The following is a 19,888-nucleotide window of genomic DNA, read 5'->3' on the forward strand; positions in this document are numbered from 1 at the left end:
CACATTTTTTACGTTATAGTCTAAAATGGATTAAATAAAATGAAAATCCTCATCAATCTACACACAATATCCCATAAGGACAATGTGAAAACAGGTTTTTAGAAATTTTGGCAAATTGATTAAAAAAAATTACAGAAATTAACATTAGTATTCAGACACTTTGGTATGAGACCGTTTCCATTTATGATTTATGTTTCCACAACTTGATTGGAGTCCACCTGTGGTAAATTCAATTGATTGGACATGATTTAGAAAGGCACAAACATGTATATATAAGGTCCCATAGTTGACAGTGCATGTCAGAGCAAAAAACAAGCCATGAGGTCGACGGAATTGTCCGTAGAGCTCCAAAACAGGATTGTGTAGAGGCACAGATCTGGGGAAGGGTTCCAAAATTTTTTGGCAGCATTAAAGGTCCCCAAGGACACAGTGGTGTCTATCATTCTTAAATGTAAGAAGTTTGGAACCAACAAGACTCTTCCTAGAGCTGGCCAAACTGAGCAATCGAAGGAGAAGGGCCTTGGTCAGGGAGATGGTCACTCTGGCAGAACTCCAGAGTTCCTCTCTGGAGATGGGAGAACCTTCCAGAAGGATAACCATCTTTGCAGAACTCCAGCAACCAGGTTTTTATGGTAGAGTGGTCAGATGGTGTCACGCCCTGGTCTTAGTATTTTGTGTTTTCTTTATTATTTTGGTCAGGCCAGGGTGTGACATGTTTTTTTTTAATGTGGTGTGTTTTGTCTTGGGGTTTTGTTAGGTATTGGGATTGTGGCTTAGTGGGGGTATCTAGGAAAGTCTATGGTTGCCTGAAGTGGTTCTCAATCAGAGGCAGGTGTTTATTGTTGTCTCTGATTGGGAACCATATTTAGGCAGCCATATTCTTTGAGTGTTTCGTGGGTGATTGTTCCTGTCTCTGTGTTTGTTTGCACCAGATAGGCTGTTTAGGTTTTCTCACGTTTGTTGTTTTGTATTATGTTCATGTTTGAGTTTTTCCTTTATTAAAGAACATGAACACCAACTACGGCGCATTTTGGTCCGATCCTTGCTACACCACCTCGTCAGAGGAGGAGATAGAAGAAAACCGTAACAGATGGAAGCCACGTCTCAGTAAAAGGCACATGACAGCCCGCTAAGAGTTTGCCAAAAGGCACCTAAACAAGATTATCTGGTCTGATGAAAACAAGATTGAAGTCTTTGGCCTGAATGCCAAGCGTCACGTCTGGAGGAAACATGGCACCATCCCTACGGTGAAGCATGGTGGTGGCAGCATCATGCTGTGGTGATGTTTTTCAGTGGCAGGGACTGGGAGACTAGTCAGGATTGAGGGAAAGATGAACAGAGCAAAGTACAGAGAGATCCTTAATGAAAACCCGCTCCAGAGCGCTCAGGAAGGACCTCAGACAGGGGCAAAGGTTCACCTTCCAACAGGACAACGGCCCTATGCACACAGCAACGACAACGCAGGAGTTGCTTCTAGATAAGTCTATGGATGTCCTTGAGTGGCCCAGCCAGAGTCTGGACTTGAATCCGATCAAACATCTCTGGAGAGACCTGAAAATAGCTGTGCAGCGACGCTCCCCATCCAACTTGACAGAGCTTGAGAGGATCTGCAGAGCGGAAGGGGCTCCTGAGTTGCGGTGCGGTCTAAGGCAGTGCATCTCAGCGCTAGAGGCATCAGTATAGACCTTGGTTTGATTCAAGGCTGTATCACAACTGACCGTGATTGGGAGTCCCAAAGGGTGGCGCACAATTGTCCCATCGCCATCCGGGTTAGGGTTTGGCCGGGGTAGGCTGTCATTGTAAAAAAAAAAAAATGGAAACTCACTTGCCGGGGAGAAACTCCCCGAATACAGGTGTGCCAAGCTTGTAGCGTCATACCCAAGAAGACTCAAGGCTGTAATCGCTGCCAAAGGTGCTTCAACAAAGTACTGAGTAAGGGGTCTGAATAAAGTGTCTGAATAAAAATGTCTAAAAACCTGTTTTTGCTTTGTCATTATGGGGTATTGTGGGAAGATTGATGATGGGGACAAAAACAAACCTGTTAAGTCTATAGGGGTGCTATTTCATTATTGGACAAAAAAAACGTGCCCGTTTTAAGCACAATATTTTGTCACGAAAAGATGCTCGACTATGCATATAATTGACAGCTTTGGAAAGAACACAGTCTAACGTTTCCAAAACTGCAAAGATATTATCTGTGAGTGCCACAGAACTCATTCTACAGGCGAAACCAAGATTAAACTTCGAACAAGAAATGAGCAGAAATCCTGAAGCTCTGTTTTCAAATGTCTCCTTATATGGCTGTGAATGCAGCAGGAACGAGACTGCCCTTTCTGTGGTTTCTTCAAGATGTCTGCAGCATTGTGACGTATTTGTAGGCATATCATTGGAAGATTTACCATAAGAGACTACATTTTCCAGGGGTCCGCCCGGTGTCCTTTGTCTAAATTCGTGCGTAATCTTCAATTGCGGTCATTATCTCCTGGGATTCAGAACAGAAAGCACACTTCCACTAAGGATATATCATCGAAGAGATATGTGAAAAACACCTTGAGGATTGGTTCTAAACAACGTTTGCCATGTTTCAGTCGATATTATGGAGTTAATTTGGAAAAAAGTTTGGCGTAATTGATGACTGGATTTTCATTTTTTTTTTGGTAGCCAAACGTGACGCACCAAACAGAGCGATTTCTCTCTATAAACAAATAATCTTTCAGGAAAAACTGAACATTTGCTATCTAACAGAGTCTCCTCATTGAAAACATCTGAAGTTCTTCAAAGGTAAATTATTTTATTTGAATGCTTTTCTGGTTTTTGTGACAAATTATTGTTTTCCTTTGGTTGAGAAGCATATTTTGAAAATCTGAGATGACAGTGTTGTTAACAAAAGGCTAAGCTTGAGAGCTAGCATATTTCTTTCATTTCATTTGCGATTTTCATGAATAGTTAACGTTGCGTTATGGTAATGAGCTTGAGTCTGTATTCACGATCCCGGATCCGGGATGGGGAGATCAGAGAGGTTTTAATTTTAGAGCAAGGCTGTAACGTAACAAAATGTCAAAAGTCATGGGCTCTTTCTGAATGCGTTGTACATGGTATTACACCTAACCATCTAGCTAGTTAACTTTTACCAGGATGCATATGGCCTTAATCATTCATAAATTTATTATTCTCTGTTATCGATCACAAGCTCATTGGAGAGTATCTACAGAACAGTAGCACAGCTTGCCACATACTTATCTTCCAACACAAACTAGATTCATTATTAAATTATGATAACATAATTTTCAAACTGTGTATTCTCATGCGTAGCCTACAGTGGGTCTAGATGTATGCTCATTACCTTCCACAGCAATTCTGAGTAACGTTGCGTTATGGTAATGAGCTTGAGTCTGTATTCACGATCCCGGATCCGGATCCGGGATGGGGAGATCGGAGAGGTTAATTTTAGAGCAAGGCTGTAACGTAACAAAATGTCAAAAGTCATGGGCTCTTTCTGAATGTGTTGTACATGGTATTACACCTAACCATCTAGCTAGTTAACTTTTACCAGGATGCATATGGCCTTAATCATTCATAAATTTCTTATTCTCTGTTATCGATCACAAGCTCATTGGAGAGTATCTACAGAACAGTAGCACAGCTTGCCACATACTTATCTTCCAACACAAACTAGATCCATTATTAAATCATGATAACATGATTTTCAAACTGTGTATTCTCATGCGTAGCCTACAGTGGGTCTAGATGTATGCTCATTACCTTCCACAGCAATTCTGAGCAAATCTCACGTTTACAGTTAACAGTCTGCTGTGTGAGCACAGTGAGTCGATGACAGATGGTCTGATAACACAGAGGCTTGTTTTTAATTCAGTCGCAGCCAAGGGAGGTCATTTCCCCCTCTCCCCAGACTGTGTGGAGAGTGGAGCATGGCAGAGATATTAGGCACATCCGGTGACATCAGTTCTGTGAGCCTACCCACACACGCCATCAGGAGGGTCGCAAGACACCCATGGCAACGGAGGCGTTTTTAAACGACTCTGCAAACTTCACAAATTATTTTCAGAGTTTCTTTTCCCCATTTGAAAGCCTTTTTCACCACGTAAGCATTAATTTGCTAATTGCAGATTTTAACTGCACTCGTTTCTTCCAGACGTACGTAGGTGTGCGATGTCTTTAAAGTGATGTTAAGAACGTGTCCTATACGCCTCTTTTATATGTGACCAGACCTTTAATCTCTTCCCCTTGAAATACCATAAATGTGATCATGTTTTATCCGGAGTTTCAAAGAGGTCCTAGCATGCATTTATAATGAAACAGGATGCTAATCAAGTCACAAAGTAATATGCTTCAGAAGTCTCACAGGAGAAAATCCTCTCTGTTCTTCAAAGCACTCATGTTAAATATCCCTCTACCCTCTTTTGGCAAAGATTACCAAACCAAGGTATCCTCTCCTGAATGCCTTTGTGGCTGTGCCTCACTGATGGTAACACATTTCCTGTCACTTTATGTGACTCCTGGTCCTAGCTATAAGAGCCGCATCTGATTGCTCCTATGTAAGAGGGGGCTCCCGAGTGGCGCAGCAGTCTAAGGCATCTCAGTGCTAGAGGTGTCACTTCAGACCCTGGTTCAATTCCAGGTTGTATCACAACAGGTTGTGATTGGGAGTCCCATAGGGCGGCGCATAATTTGGTTAGGGCTTGGCTGGGGTAGATTGTCATTGTAAATAAGAATTTGTTCTTAACTGACTTGCCTTGTTAAATAATCATTTTTAATAGAGGCCTTTTGATCTGTTTTCGTGTACTGCAGCTAGTAAATCAAAGGCCTTGCAGGTGCCAGCACCAGTCACAACGGAGGCTCCAGAATCTCAGGAACCAGAACCAACAGAGGAGACAGAATGTCAGGAACTAGAACCAACAGAGGAGCCAGAATGTCAGGAACCAGCACCAGTCACAACAGAGACTCCAGAATGTCAGGTACCAGTTCCCCAACGGAGGCTCCAGAATGTCAGGAACCAGCACCACAACAGAGACTCCAGAATGTCAGGAACCAGCACCACAACAGAGGCTCCAGAATGTCAGGTACCAGTTCCACAACAGAGACTCCAGAATGTCATGTACCAGTTCCACAACAGAGACTCCAGAATGTCAGGTACCAGTTCCACAACAGAGACTTCAGGATGTCAGGAACCAGCACCACAACAGAGACTCCAGAATGTCAGGTACCAGTACCACAACAGAGACTCCAGAATGTCAGGATCCAGCACCACAACAGAGGATCCAAAATGTCAGGTACCAGCACCACAACAGCGGATCCAGAATGTCAGGTACCAGTTCCACAACAGAGGATCCAGAATGTCAGGAACCAGTACCACAACAGAGACTCCAGAATGTCAGGTACCAGTTACACAACAGAGACTCCAGAATGTCAGGAACCAGCACCACAACAGAGGATCCAGAATTCAGGTACCATCACCACAACAGCGGATCCAGAATGTCAGGTACCAGTACCACAACAGAGACTCCAGAATGTCAGGAACCAGCACCACAACAGAGACTCCAGAATGTCAGGTACCAGTTCCACAACAGAGACTACAGAATGTCATGTACCAGTTCCACAACAGAGACTCCAGAAAGTCAGGTACCAGTTCCACAACAGAGACTCCAGAATGTCAGGTACCAGTTCCACAACAGAGACTCCAGAATGTCAGGTACCAGTTCCAAAACAAAGACTCCAGAATGTCAGGAACCAGCACCACAACAGAGACTCCAGAATGTCAGGTACCAGTACCACAACAGAAACTCCAGAATGTCAGGTACCAGTTACACAACAGAGGATCCAGAATGTCAGGATCCAGCACCACAACAGAGGATCCAAAATGTCAGGTACCAGCACCACAACAGCGGATCCAGAATGTCAGGTACCAGTTCCACAACAGAGGATCCAGAATGTCAGGAACCAGTACCACAACAGGGACTCCAGAATGTCAGGAACCAGTTCCACAACAGAGGATCCAGAATGTCAGGATCCAGTACCACAACACAGACTCCAGAATGTCAGGTACCAGCACCACAACAGAGGATCCAGAATGTCAGGTACCAGTACCACAACAGGGACTCCAGAATGTCAGGTACCAGTTCCAAAACAAAGACTCCAGAATGTCAGGAACCAGCACCACAACAGAGACTCCAGAATGTCAGGTACCAGTACCACAACAGAAACTCCAGAATGTCAGGTACCAGTTACACAACAGAGGATCCAGAATGTCAGGATCCAGCACCACAACAGAGGATCCAAAATGTCAGGTACCAGCACCACAACAGCGGATCCAGAATGTCAGGTACCAGTTCCACAACAGAGGATCCAGAATGTCAGGAACCAGTACCACAACAGGGACTCCAGAATGTCAGGAACCAGTTCCACAACAGAGGATCCAGAATGTCAGGATCCAGTACCACAACACAGACTCCAGAATGTCAGGTACCAGCACCACAACAGAGGATCCAGAATGTCAGGTACCAGTACCACAACAGGGACTCCAGAATGTCAGGAACCAGCACCACAACGGTGGCTCCAGAATGTCAGGTACCAGTTCCACAACAGAGACTCCAGAATGTCAGGAACCAGCACCACAACAGAGACTCCAGAATGTCAGGTACCAGTTACACAACAGAGGATCCAGAATGTCAGGAACCAGCACCACAGCAGAGGATCCAGAATGCAGGTACCATCACCACATCAGCGGATCCAGAATGTCAGGTACCAGTACCACAACAGAGACTCCAGAATGTCAGGAACCAGCACCACAACAGAGGCTCCAGAATGTCAGGTACCAGTTCCACAACAGAGACTCCAGAATGTCATGTACCAGTTCCACAACAGAGACTCCAGAATGTCAGGTACCAGTTCCACAACAGAGACTCCAGAATGTCAGGTACCAGTTCCACAACAGAGACTCCAGAATGTCAGGTACCAGTTCCAAAACAAAGACTCCAGAATGTCAGGAACCAGCACCACAACAGAGACTCCAGAATGTCAGGTACCAGTACCACAACAGAGACTCCAGAATATCAGGTACCAGTTACACAACAGAGGATCCAGAATGTCAGGAACCAGCACCACAGCAGAGGATCCAGAATGCAGGTACCATCACCACATCAGCGGATCCAGAATGTCAGGTACCAGTACCACAACAGAGACTCCAGAATGTCAGGAACCAGCACCACAACAGAGGCTCCAGAATGTCAGGTACCAGTTCCACAACAGAGACTCCAGAATGTCATGTACCAGTTCCACAACAGAGACTCCAGAATGTCAGGTACCAGTTCCACAACAGAGACTCCAGAATGTCAGGTACCAGTTCCACAACAGAGACTCCAGAATGTCAGGTACCAGTTTCAAAACAAAGACTCCAGAATGTCAGGAACCAGCACCACAACAGAGACTCCAGAATGTCAGGTACCAGTACCACAACAGAGACTCCAGAATATCAGGTACCAGTTACACAACAGAGGATCCAGAATGTCAGGATCCAGCACCACAACAGAGGATCCAGAATGTCAGGTACCAGCACCACAACAGCGGATCCAGAATGTCAGGTACCAGTTCCACAACAGAGAATCCAGAATGTCAGGATCCAGTACCACAACAGAGACTCCAGAATGTCAGGTACCAGTACAACAACAGACTCCAGAATGTCAGGTGCCAGTACCACAACAGAGGATCCAGAATGTCAGGATCCAGTACCACAACAGAGGATCCAGAATGTCAGGTACCAGCACCACAACAGAGGATCCAGAATGTCAGGTACCAGTACCACAACAGGGACTCCAGAATGTCAGGAACCAGCACCACAACAGAGGCTCCAGAATGTCAGGTACCAGTTCCACAACAGAGACTCCAGAATGTAAGGAACCAGCACCACAACAGAGGCTCCAGAATGTCAGGAACCAGCACCACAACAGAGGCTCCAGAATGTCAGGTTCCAGCACCACAACAGCGGATCCAGAATGTCAGGTACCAGTACCACAACTGAGACTTCAGAATGTCAGGTACCAGTACCACAACAGAGACTCCAGAATGTCAGGAACCAGCACCCCAACAGAGGCTCCAGAATGTCAGGTACCAGTTCCACAACAGAGACTCCAGAATGTCATGTACCAGTTCCACAACAGAGACTCCAGAATGTCAGGTACCAGTTCCACAACAGAGACTCCAGAATGTCAGGTACCAGTTCCACAACAGAGACTCCAGAATGTCAGGTACCAGTTCCAAAACAAAGACTCCAGAATGTCAGGAACCAGCACCACAACAGAGACTCCAGAATGTCAGGTACCAGTACCACAACAGAGACTCCAGAATGTCAGGTACCAGTTACACAACAGAGGATCCAGAATGTCAGGATCCAGTACCACAACACAGACTCCAGAATGTCAGGTACCAGCACCACAACAGAGGATCCAGAATGTCAGGTACCAGTACCACAACAGGGACTCCAGAATGTCAGGAACCAGCACCACAAAGGAGGCTCCGGAATGTCAGGTACCAGTTCCACAACAGAGACTCCAGAATGTCAGGAACCAGCACCACAACGGAGTCTCCGGAATGTCAGGTGCCATTTCCACAACAGAGACTCCAGAATGTCAGGTACCAGTTCCAAAACAAAGACTCCAGAATGTCAGGAACCAGCACCACAACAGAGACTCCAGAATGTCAGGTACCAGTACCACAACAGAGACTCCAGAATGTCAGGTACCAGTACCACAACAGGGACTCCAGAATGTCAGGAGCCAGCACCACAACGGAGGCTCCGGAATGTCAGGTACCAGCACCACAACAGAGGATCCAGAATGTCAGGTACCAGTACCACAACAGGGACTCCAGAATGTCAGGAACCAGCACCACAACGGAGGCTCCGGAATGTCAGGTACCAGTTCCACAACAGAGACTCCAGAATGTCAGGAACCAGCACCACAACAGAGACTCCAGAATGTCAGGAACCAGCACCACAACGGAGGCTCCGGAATGTCAGGTACCAGTTCCACAACAGAGACTCCAGAATGTCAGGAACCAGCACCACAACAGAGACTCCAGAATGTCAGGTACCATTTCCACAACAGAGACTCCAGAATGTCAGGAACCAGCACCACAACAGAGGATCCAGAATGTCAGGTACCAGCACCACAACAGCGGATCCAGAATGTCATGTACCAGTTCCACAACAGAGACTCCAGAATGTCAGGTACCAGTTCCACAACAGAGACTCCAGAATGTCAGGTACCAGTTCCACAACAGAGACTCCAGAATGTCAGGTACCAGTTCCAAAACAAAGACTCCAGAATGTCAGGAACCAGCACCACAACAGAGACTCCAGAATGTCAGGTACCAGTACCACAACAGAGACTCCAGAATGTCAGGTACCAGTTACACAACAGAGGATCCAGAATGTCAGGATCCAGTACCACAACACAGACTCCAGAATGTCAGGTACCAGCACCACAACAGAGGATCCAGAATGTCAGGTACCAGTACCACAACAGGGACTCCAGAATGTCAGGAACCAGCACCACAAAGGAGGCTCCGGAATGTCAGGTACCAGTTCCACAACAGAGACTCCAGAATGTCAGGAACCAGCACCACAACGGAGTCTCCGGAATGTCAGGTGCCATTTCCACAACAGAGACTCCAGAATGTCAGGTACCAGTTCCAAAACAAAGACTCCAGAATGTCAGGAACCAGCACCACAACAGAGACTCCAGAATGTCAGGTACCAGTACCACAACAGAGACTCCAGAATGTCAGGTACCAGTACCACAACAGGGACTCCAGAATGTCAGGAGCCAGCACCACAACGGAGGCTCCGGAATGTCAGGTACCAGCACCACAACAGAGGATCCAGAATGTCAGGTACCAGTACCACAACAGGGACTCCAGAATGTCAGGAACCAGCACCACAACGGAGGCTCCGGAATGTCAGGTACCAGTTCCACAACAGAGACTCCAGAATGTCAGGAACCAGCACCACAACAGAGACTCCAGAATGTCAGGAACCAGCACCACAACGGAGGCTCCGGAATGTCAGGTACCAGTTCCACAACAGAGACTCCAGAATGTCAGGAACCAGCACCACAACAGAGACTCCAGAATGTCAGGTACCATTTCCACAACAGAGACTCCAGAATGTCAGGAACCAGCACCACAACTGAGGATCCAGAATGTCAGGTACCAGCACCACAACAGCGGATCCAGAATGTCAGGTACCAGTACCACAACAGAGACTCCAGAATGTCAGGTACCAGTACCACAGCAGAGACTCCAGAATGTCAGGAACCAGCACCACAACGGAGGCTCCAGAATGTCAGGTACCAGTTCCACAACAGAGACTCCAGAATGTCAGGTACCAGTTCCACAACAGAGACTCCAGAATGTCAGGTACCAGTTCCACAACAGAGACTCCAGAATGTCAGGTACCAGTTCCACAACAGAGACTCCAGAATGCCAGGTACCAGTTCCAAAACAAAGACTCCAGAATGTCAGGTACCAGCACCACATCAAAGACTCCAGAATGTCAGGTACCAGTTCCACAACAGAGACTCCAGAATGTCAGGTACCAGTTCCAAAACAGAGACTCCAGAATTTCAGGAACCAGCACCACAACAGAGGATCCAGAATGTCAGGTACCAGTTCCAAAACAGAGACTCCAGAATGTCAGGTACCAGTTCCACAACAGAGACTCCAGAATGTCAGGAACCAGCACCACAACAGAGGATCCAGAATGTCAGGTACCAGTTCCAAAACAGAGACTCCAGAATGTCAGGTACCAGTTCCACAACAGAGACTCCAGAATGTCAGGTACCAGTTCCACAACAGAGGATCCAGAATGTCAGGTACCAGTTCCAAAACAGAGGATCCAGAATGTCAGGTACCTGTTCCACAACAGAGACTCCAGAATGTCAGGAACCAGCACCACAACAGAGGATCCAGAATGTCAGGTACCAGTTCCAAAACAGAGACTCCAGAATGTCAGGAACCAGCACCACAACAGAGGATCCAGAACATCAGGTACCAGTTCCACAACAAAGACTCCAGAATGTCAGGAACCAGCACCACAACAGAGACTCCAGAATGTCATGCTAACAACATCCAGTGGTCAACAACTGAATGCAATGTATATTTTCCTGTTCTCCACTGCATATGCATGCATTTATACTTAATCATCACACTTCTCATTATTCCTGAAGTGATGGATCTCATTCAAGGCACAAGGTAACAGTGCGTTAGATTAAGTCTCACTGTAGATCTCCCCAGTGGAAAGACTTCTCTCACTGATCACTGATCTCAGGTCTGAGTTTAGCTATTCAAACATCAACAAATGATTCAACACATCCTTAACTGTAAGAATGTCTGTAATCATTTTACATTAACATTTACGACATTGAGGATCAAGATTTGTCAAAAAAGAGGATGAGTGAAATTAAAAGAGATACTGTGGACCTTAAGACCGGAGTTAAAAGTCTCATTAGGTAAAAGGTGATTTGGCCTAGCAGTTTAATGAAGAGGGTGTCTTTGGTGTAGTGCTGCCACGATGGTTATCATGAGCAGTTAGGAGAGTGGACAATAACAGATGGGTTTGACCAGGAGGAGGCTCTAGTCTCTGACACACCATGCATCTTAATGACATCCTTGTGTGCCACATCAACTTCAAGGCACTGCCTCCATCCATCCCCCACTGTCTCCTCCATCCTTCTCTCTCTCTCTCTCTCTCTCTTACTTATTTCTTAACCCTGTAAACACACGCAGGCACACAGAAACATACAGACAGCCATGCGCTCAAGCATGCTCACAAATGCACGTTCACACACTGACAGACAAGTCACACACACCCTCCCACCCACATACACACACACACACACACTGGACTTCAGAGCATGTGTAGCACTTTAAAATGAAGTGATGTTTTACTGTACAAAATGTGTATCTAAATGTACTTTGAAATGAGGTGGAAAGATGTGTCACAGCATATCAAACTGAACAGGAAAACCATAACATCCACAATCAATCCCTACGGTATCGCCCAAGGTATAGGCTATGCACAGACATGACAGACATGCACAATCAGTGGAAAGTGGACGGCATAGTTGAATCCCAAATCTTCCCCTCTGTCGTCAATTTTTCTTCTTAACGCGCGCCTCCGCCATATGCACAGGTGTCCCAAAGTTGAGGGAGTGAAAATGATGGAGGATGTAGGGGCTAATTAGACCCTCCGATAGCCACTTGGACCAAGCCAGCTACACTGCAGGCTTCACAGCAGAAGTGAGTTTACGCAATCAATTTGACATCCTTTATTTGTTTGTCTGATTTCAAAGTACGACTCGTGTAAAATATAAATTAAGTGTTATGGAGTAGTGAACTACATGTAGTTTAACTAGCAATTTAATCAAAATGTAGCAGTGGCTTGATGGCAGTTGAACTAAATTGAAATAGTAGTGTTTTCAGTTAATAATTACTTTTGCGATGTAGTTAACTGTTGGAGCTACACACAACTTATTTGCTAAAATAAAATGTGGGTGAAATAGGCAACAGTCCCCCCCCCCCCCCCCGTCATCAGACTTTAAACATGGTTTTGTGTTTAATAGGCTAAATTACACATTCTGTTAACATATGACTGATTCTGTTCTTGCAATTGTAGTCTATGACATTTCCATATGATGATGATTTAGATATGATTATTTTTCTAAACATTGTTCAAATGTAGTACTTTTTCAAAGTAACTTTAGTTAAGTTAACTTAATTTTCAATTTTGGTAGCTTTAATGTACTATCTAAACTTATTCTAGTGTGAAGTAATTGGTAGCTTGGTAAACTATATTTAGAGTAGCTTCCCCAAAACCGCAAATTAAATGTTATATATTGTGAAATGACAGGGGGAATTTTCTCATTTGAATTTCATGTTTGTTTTATTATTTAAATGTTGAACATGAATTGCATCATTCAAGTCACAAATGTGTCCTAGCTTGATGGATTTATTTGATCCCCTTGCCATAACTGGCCCTTAGACTGAGTTGTTAGTGGCGAGGTGCTGCTTTGAGATTCACTGCATGTGTATGAGACACTATTATTCTCCTTCCAGGTTTGAAGTGTGTCCAGCACGGCCATAATGATCGTTGGAAATGTGTGTCAAGCCGGGCCGTAATGATCGTTTGACGGTTAGTGGTAAAGGTAGAAGCAGTGCTTGGTTGACCCCCTATGTACAGCAGTGGATGGAGAAGCAGTATTATCACCATAGATCATGTAAAATTAGCAGCAGGAACCCAACCCCTGTCAGCCCAGACATTGGCACTTAATCTTGGACTTTTGGTAAACTGTTGCCTTTACGGGTCAAATGATATCTATAAATCAAGCAGCCCCTGGTGTAGAATAAGAAGGAGTTGAGGAGCTGGAGGGAGGAGTGCTGTGCTGCTCAGGGCTAGCTGGCACTGAAACTCTTGGGGAATTAAGCCTGGCCATGAAAACCTAACCCAAGGAAATAATCCAGTCTATTTCATAAAAGATTAAACGCCTTAAACAAGATTGATTGCCTCTTCCCTTTTTTCCACGAGCTGTAATCCTAGATTATGGAGACCACTTGGAGTTAGAATTTAAGGACATTTGAACAGGCTTAATGACGGCAGATTCATTCTGAGATTGCCTTGTTGGCTAGTTACGATGCAAGAGGATTTGCTTGGTCATCAGCTGCTTCTATTTTATCTCTGCCATCACTGTCTTTCATCATCGTCTGTGGAGAAAGATAACTAAAGTTACGATGGGTTAGACTTTAAGGGTTAGACTTTAAATTAAAACAATTTCCTGATAATGTATGATATGTATGATGTTGTACCACCAGGTCAATCCATTTCTATTGAAGTTTGATGTAAAGTGGTCTGAGACCTAGGGTCCTCTATTCCTCCAGAGTGAGATAGAGGAGAGCCTGGATGACAGACAGACCTGAGTGTCACTCAAGAGAGACACTAATGATATGTAATCACTGAGTCTGGGTGATGGTGGCAGTGAGTGCAAGGTGGAAATAGTGGTTGGCGGTGTGTGTATGTGTGCGCACGCACGCGTGTGTGTGATTGCTTGTGTGCTTGCTTGCTTGCGTGCGTGCGTGCATCTAAGGACTCAACACAAATGCTCTGCCACCCATGGAACTAATTTAAAGAGCTTGTTTAAAGGCTGTCACACAATGTGCTCTGACAACCACTGATCTCTGCACATTTAACCACCCAGGCAGCTGTCAGGGCCTGACAGACAGTCAGTCAGACAGATAGACAGACAGGCAGGCAGGGGTCCAGACAGAGAGACACCACTGACTGATTGCATGCAGGGTCAGAGTGAACTGTGATTTGGTTAACTTTATTTTCCATGGCAGGCCCAACGTGCAGTGCATGCCCTATTACAGTGGCCTGACTGTCCCAAAACGGGCCGCTGCTCAGATGACTTCCTCATTGTCACCTCCGTCAGCACTGGAGAGAACGACAGAGAGAGGGGAAGGTATAAAATACATGAATAATCCCAAAGATGCTGGTTTATTAATATCTGTGCCTGAGAGGATGCAACACCTTTGTGAGGGAAAAAAGTGACAACGGTAAAAGTGACAAAGGTTGAAAGAAAAATTCCAAGCACTTTACACCACGTTATTGAGCTGACACTCTGAAACAATTTTGAAAAAGCTTTACATGGTTATGAGCTTCATGCACCCTTTACTCATAGTTTGCATATTTCATTGCATGCATACAGAGTTTTTTTTTTTTACTGGGGCACAAATAACATGTAAGCCACACAGCCGATGCATTTACACAAAGCAACTTAGTCAGGCGTGCATAGATTTTATATCTGGCTGGTCCCGGGAATTGAACCCAGTATCCTGGCAGTACTTGCTTCTACACCTGCATTGCGTGTTGTTTGGGGTTTTAGTCTGGGTTTCTGTAGAGCACGTTGAGATATCAGCTGATGTAAGAAATGCCTTTTAAATACATTTGAATTGATTTGATTCAGTAGAAGTACCATGCTCTACCAAGCTAGAACCAACTACCGAGCTACAAAGAACCACAGAATTAAGCAATCATAAAGTGTAAACTCTATCCATCCCCACACCTGCTGTTGTTCAGGAGTTTATTTTCAGTATCCTCAGCCACAGCTTTATCTGCATCCACTGGGATTGGGGTGATCCCAACTCATATCATATGACACCTTAATTACTAAATTAATTAGCAATTACTTCAAAATTGGACATTTCCCATGTGTGTCCTACATGAATATACACTGAGTGTACAAAACATTAGGAACACCTGCTCTTTCCATGACAGACTGACCAGGTGAATACAGGTGAAAGGTGTGATCCCTTATTGATGTCATTTGTTACATCCAATTCAATCAGTGTAGATGAAGGGCAGACAAGTTAAAAAGTGATTTTTAAGCCTCGAGACAGAGGTTGAATGGGCAAGACAAAATACTTTAAACTACTACTTATGTAGTTTTTTGGGGTATTTTTTTTATTTTTTACAACTTTTACTTTTACTCCACCACATTCCTAAAGAAAATAATGTACGTTTTACTCATGACATTTTCCCTGACACCCAAAAGTACAAGTTACATTTTGAATGCTTAGCAGGACAGGAAAATTGTCTAATTCACGCACTTATCAAGAAAACATCCCCAGTCAAATCAAATCAAATCAAATCAAATTTTATTTGTCACATACACATGGTTAGCAGATGTTAATGCGAGTGTAGCGAAATGCTTGTGCTTCTAGTTCCGACAATGCAGTAATAACCAACAAGTAATCTATCTAACAGTTCCAAAACTACTACCTTATAGACACAAGTGTAAGGGGATAATTAATATGTACATAAAGATATATGAATGAGTGATGGTACAGAGCGGCATAGGCAAGATACAGTAGATGGTATTGAGTGCAGTATATACATATGAGATGAGTATGTAAACAAAGTGGCATAGTTAAAGTGGCTAGTGATACATGTATTACATAAAGATGCAGTAGATGATATAGAGTACAGTATATACATATACATATGAGATGAATAATGTAGGATATGTAAACATTATATTAGGTAGCATTGTTTAAAGTGGCTAGTGATATATTTTACATCATTTCCCATCAATTCCCATTATTAAAGTGGCTGGAGTTGAGTCAGTGTGTTGGCAGCAGCCACTCAATGTTAGTGGTGGCTGTATAACAGTCTGATGGCCTTGAGATAGAAGCTGTTTTTCAGTCTCTCGGTCCCAGCTTTGATGCACCTGTACTGACCTCGCCTTCTGGATGATAGCGGGGTGAACAGGCAGTGGCTCGGGTGGTTGTTGTCCTTGATGATCTTTATGGCCTTCCTGTGACATCGGGTGGTGTAGGTGTCCTGGAGGGCAGGTAGTTTGCCCCCGGTGATGCGTTGTGCAGACCTCAGTACCCTCTGGAGAGCCTTGCGGTTGTGGGTGGAGCAGTTGCCGTACCAGGCGGTGATACAGCCCGACAGGATGCTCTCGATTGTGCATCTGTAGAAGTTTGTGAGTGCTTTTGGTGACAAGCCGAATTTCTTCAGCCTCCTGAGGTTGAAGAGGCGCTGCTGCGCCTTCTTCACAATGCTGTCTGTGTGGGTGGACCAATTCAGTTTGTCTGTGATGTGTATGCCGAGGAACTTAAAACTTACTACCCTCTCCACTACTGTTCCATCGATGTGGATAGGGGGGTGTTCCCTCTGCTGTTTCCTGAAGTCCACAATCATGTCCTTAGTTTTGTTGATGTTGAGGTTATTTTCCTGACACCACACTCCGAGGGCCCTCACCTCCTCCCTGTAGGCCGTCTCGTCATTGTTGATAATCAAGCCTACCACTGTTGTGTCATCCGCAAACTTGATGATTGAGTTGGAGGCGTGCGTGGCCACGCAGTCGTGGGTGAACAGGGAGTACAGGAGAGGGCTCAGAACGCACCCTTGTGGGGACCCAGTGTTGAGGATCAGCGGGGTGGAAATGTTGTTTCCTACCCTCACCACCTGGGGACGGCCCGTCAGGAAGTCCAGTACCCAGTTGCACAGGGCGGGGTCGAGACCCAGGGTCTCGAGCTTGATGACGAGCTTGGAGGGCACTATGGTGTTAAATGCCGAGCTGTAGTCGATGAACAGCATTCTCACATAGGTATTCCTCTTGTCCAGATGGGTTAGGGCAGTGTGCAGTGTGGTTGAGATTGCATCGTCTGTGGACCTATTTGGGCGGTAAGCAAATTGGAGTGGGTCTAGGGTGTCAGGTAGGGTGGAGGTGATATGGTCCTTGACTAGTCTCTCAAAGCACTTCATGATGACGGAAGTGAGTGCTAGTCGTTTAGCTCAGTTACCTTAGCTTTCTTGGGAACAGGAACAATGGTGGCCCTCTTGAAGCATGTGGGAACAACAGACTGGGATAGGGATTGATTGAATATGTCCGTAAACACACCAGCCAGCTGGTCTGCGCAAGCTCTGAGGGCGCGGCTGGGGATGCCGTCTGGGCCTGCAGCCTTGCGAGGGTTGACACGTTTAAATGTTTTCCTCACGTCGGCTGCAGTGAAGGAGAGTCCGCATGTTTTAGTTGCGGGCCGTGTCAGTGGCACTGTATTGTCATCCCTACTGCCTCTGACCTGGCAGACTTACTAAATACAAATGTTTAATTTGTAAAGGATGTCTGAGTGTTGAAGTGTGCCCCTGGCTATCCGTAAATATAAAAAATCAAGAAAATTGTTCCGTCATATTTGCTTAATATAAGGAATTTCAAATTATTTATACTTATACTTAAGTTCCAAAAGAAAAAGTTAATTTTAGCAATTACATTTACTTTTGATACTTAGTACATTTAAAACCAAATACTTTTAGACTTTTACTTAAGTAGTATTTTACTAGGCAACTTTCACTTTTACTTGAGTCATTTTCTTTTCAAGTATCTTTACTTTTACTCAAGTATGACTATTGGGTACTTTTTCCACCACTGCCAGTCTGTGTCAAGAGCTGCAACTGTGCAGGGTTATTCCATGCTCAATAGTTTTCCATTGTGTAATAAGAATGGTCCTACACATAAAAACATCGAGCCCACAACTGCGGGAAGCATTGGTGGAATCAACATGGGCCAGCATCCGTGTGGAATGCTTTGGGCACCATGCCCTGAGGAATTGAGACTCTTCTGAGGGAAAAAAAAACACACGTCTGTGTTTTATGATGGGTTTTCAGGACAGCATTCACTGTTGTTGCGCAATTGTGTTAATTAACTTAAATATTTTCACATTATTCACAGAACACCTGCCAACCCACTCACCCATTCCCCCACCCAACAAGTGTTAGTCTCAGGGTGTAACAACTGTTGCTGTGAGGGTGCCAGCCCAGCCAGCTATCGCTGGGATGGTGCCAGCCCAGCCAGCTGTCGCTGTGAGGGTGCCAGCCCAGCCAGCTGTCGCTGTGAGGGTGTCAGCCCAGCCAGCTGTCGCTGTGAGGGTGCCAGCCCAGCCAGCTGTCGCTGTGATGGTGCCAGCCCAGCCAGCTGTCGCTGTGAGGGTGCCAGCCCAGCCAGCTGTCGCTGTGAGGGTGCCAGCCCAGCCAGCCCAGCCAGCTGTCGCTGTGAGGGTGTGTGATATTCTGAAAGAGAAAGACATCAAATAAGAATTCCATCCTGTCTACCTGCAAATCTCCCCCAATCTGTGGATTAGAGCTAAATCCTCCCAACCTGGGCCTGGTGCTACACCAGAGGCTGTGCAGGGCTGGGAAGTTACGTAACATCACTAAGACCCGCCTGCTCTCCCCTGGGCTGGTTCCTCAGCCCTCTAACTCCCAGCCTTTGCGCAAATAAATCAGTATAAGAAGGTTGAACTAAGACACCCACAAACTCCTGGAAACTTTCTCCTCTGGCTGACTGGCTGTTCACATTTAAACCGAGAGCAACCCTACAAACTCCTCGTTGTTATCTGACTAGAGTTTAATCTTTGGATGGTACTCCCTCTATATTGCACTTTCCTGGTGGCTTGACATAATCATTCAGAATGTAAATATTTACTTGAATTTTACTACGTTACATATATATCTATATCTACAGTGGGGAGAACAAGTATTTGATACTTGTTTGAATGATGTTTCCATCTCGGTTGGGATGGTGTGCTTGGGGTTGTACTCATCCTTCTTCTTCCTCCAAACACAGTGAGTGGAGTTTAGACCAAAAAGCTATATTTTTGTCTCATCAGACCACATGACCTTCTCCCATTCCTCCTCTGGATCATCTAGATGGTCATTGGCAAACCTCAGACGGGCCTGGACATGTGTTGGCTTGAGCAGGGGGACCTTGCGTGCGCTGCAGGATTTTAATCCATGACGGCGTAATGTGTTTTAACTAATGGTTTTCTTTGAGACTGTGGTCCCAGCTCTCTTCAGGTCATTGACCAGGTCCTGCCGTGTAGTTCTGGGCTGATCCCTCACCTTCCTCATGATCAGTGATGCCCCACGAGGTGAGATCTTGCATGGAGCCCCAGACCGAGGGTGATTGACCGTCATCTTGAACTTCTTCCATTTTCTAGTAATTGCAACAGTTGTTGCCTTCTCACCAAGCTGCTTGCCTTTTGTCCTGTAGTCCACCCCATCCTTGTGCAGGTCTACAATTGTATCCCTGATGTCCTTACACAGCTCTCTGGTCTAGGCCATTGTGGAGAGGTTGGAGTCTGTTTGATTGAGTGTGTGGACAGGTGTCTTTTATACAGGTAACAAGTTCAAACAGGTGCAGTTAATACAGGTAATGAGTGGAGAACGGGAGGGCTTCTTAAAGAAAAACTAACAGGTCTGTGAGAGCCGGAATTCTTACTGGTTGGTAGGTGATCAAATACTTATGTCATGCAA

This window comes from Oncorhynchus clarkii, chromosome 17 (assembly GCF_045791955.1).
Source record: "Oncorhynchus clarkii lewisi isolate Uvic-CL-2024 chromosome 17, UVic_Ocla_1.0, whole genome shotgun sequence".
NCBI classification, from domain to species: domain Eukaryota; kingdom Metazoa; phylum Chordata; class Actinopteri; order Salmoniformes; family Salmonidae; genus Oncorhynchus; species Oncorhynchus clarkii.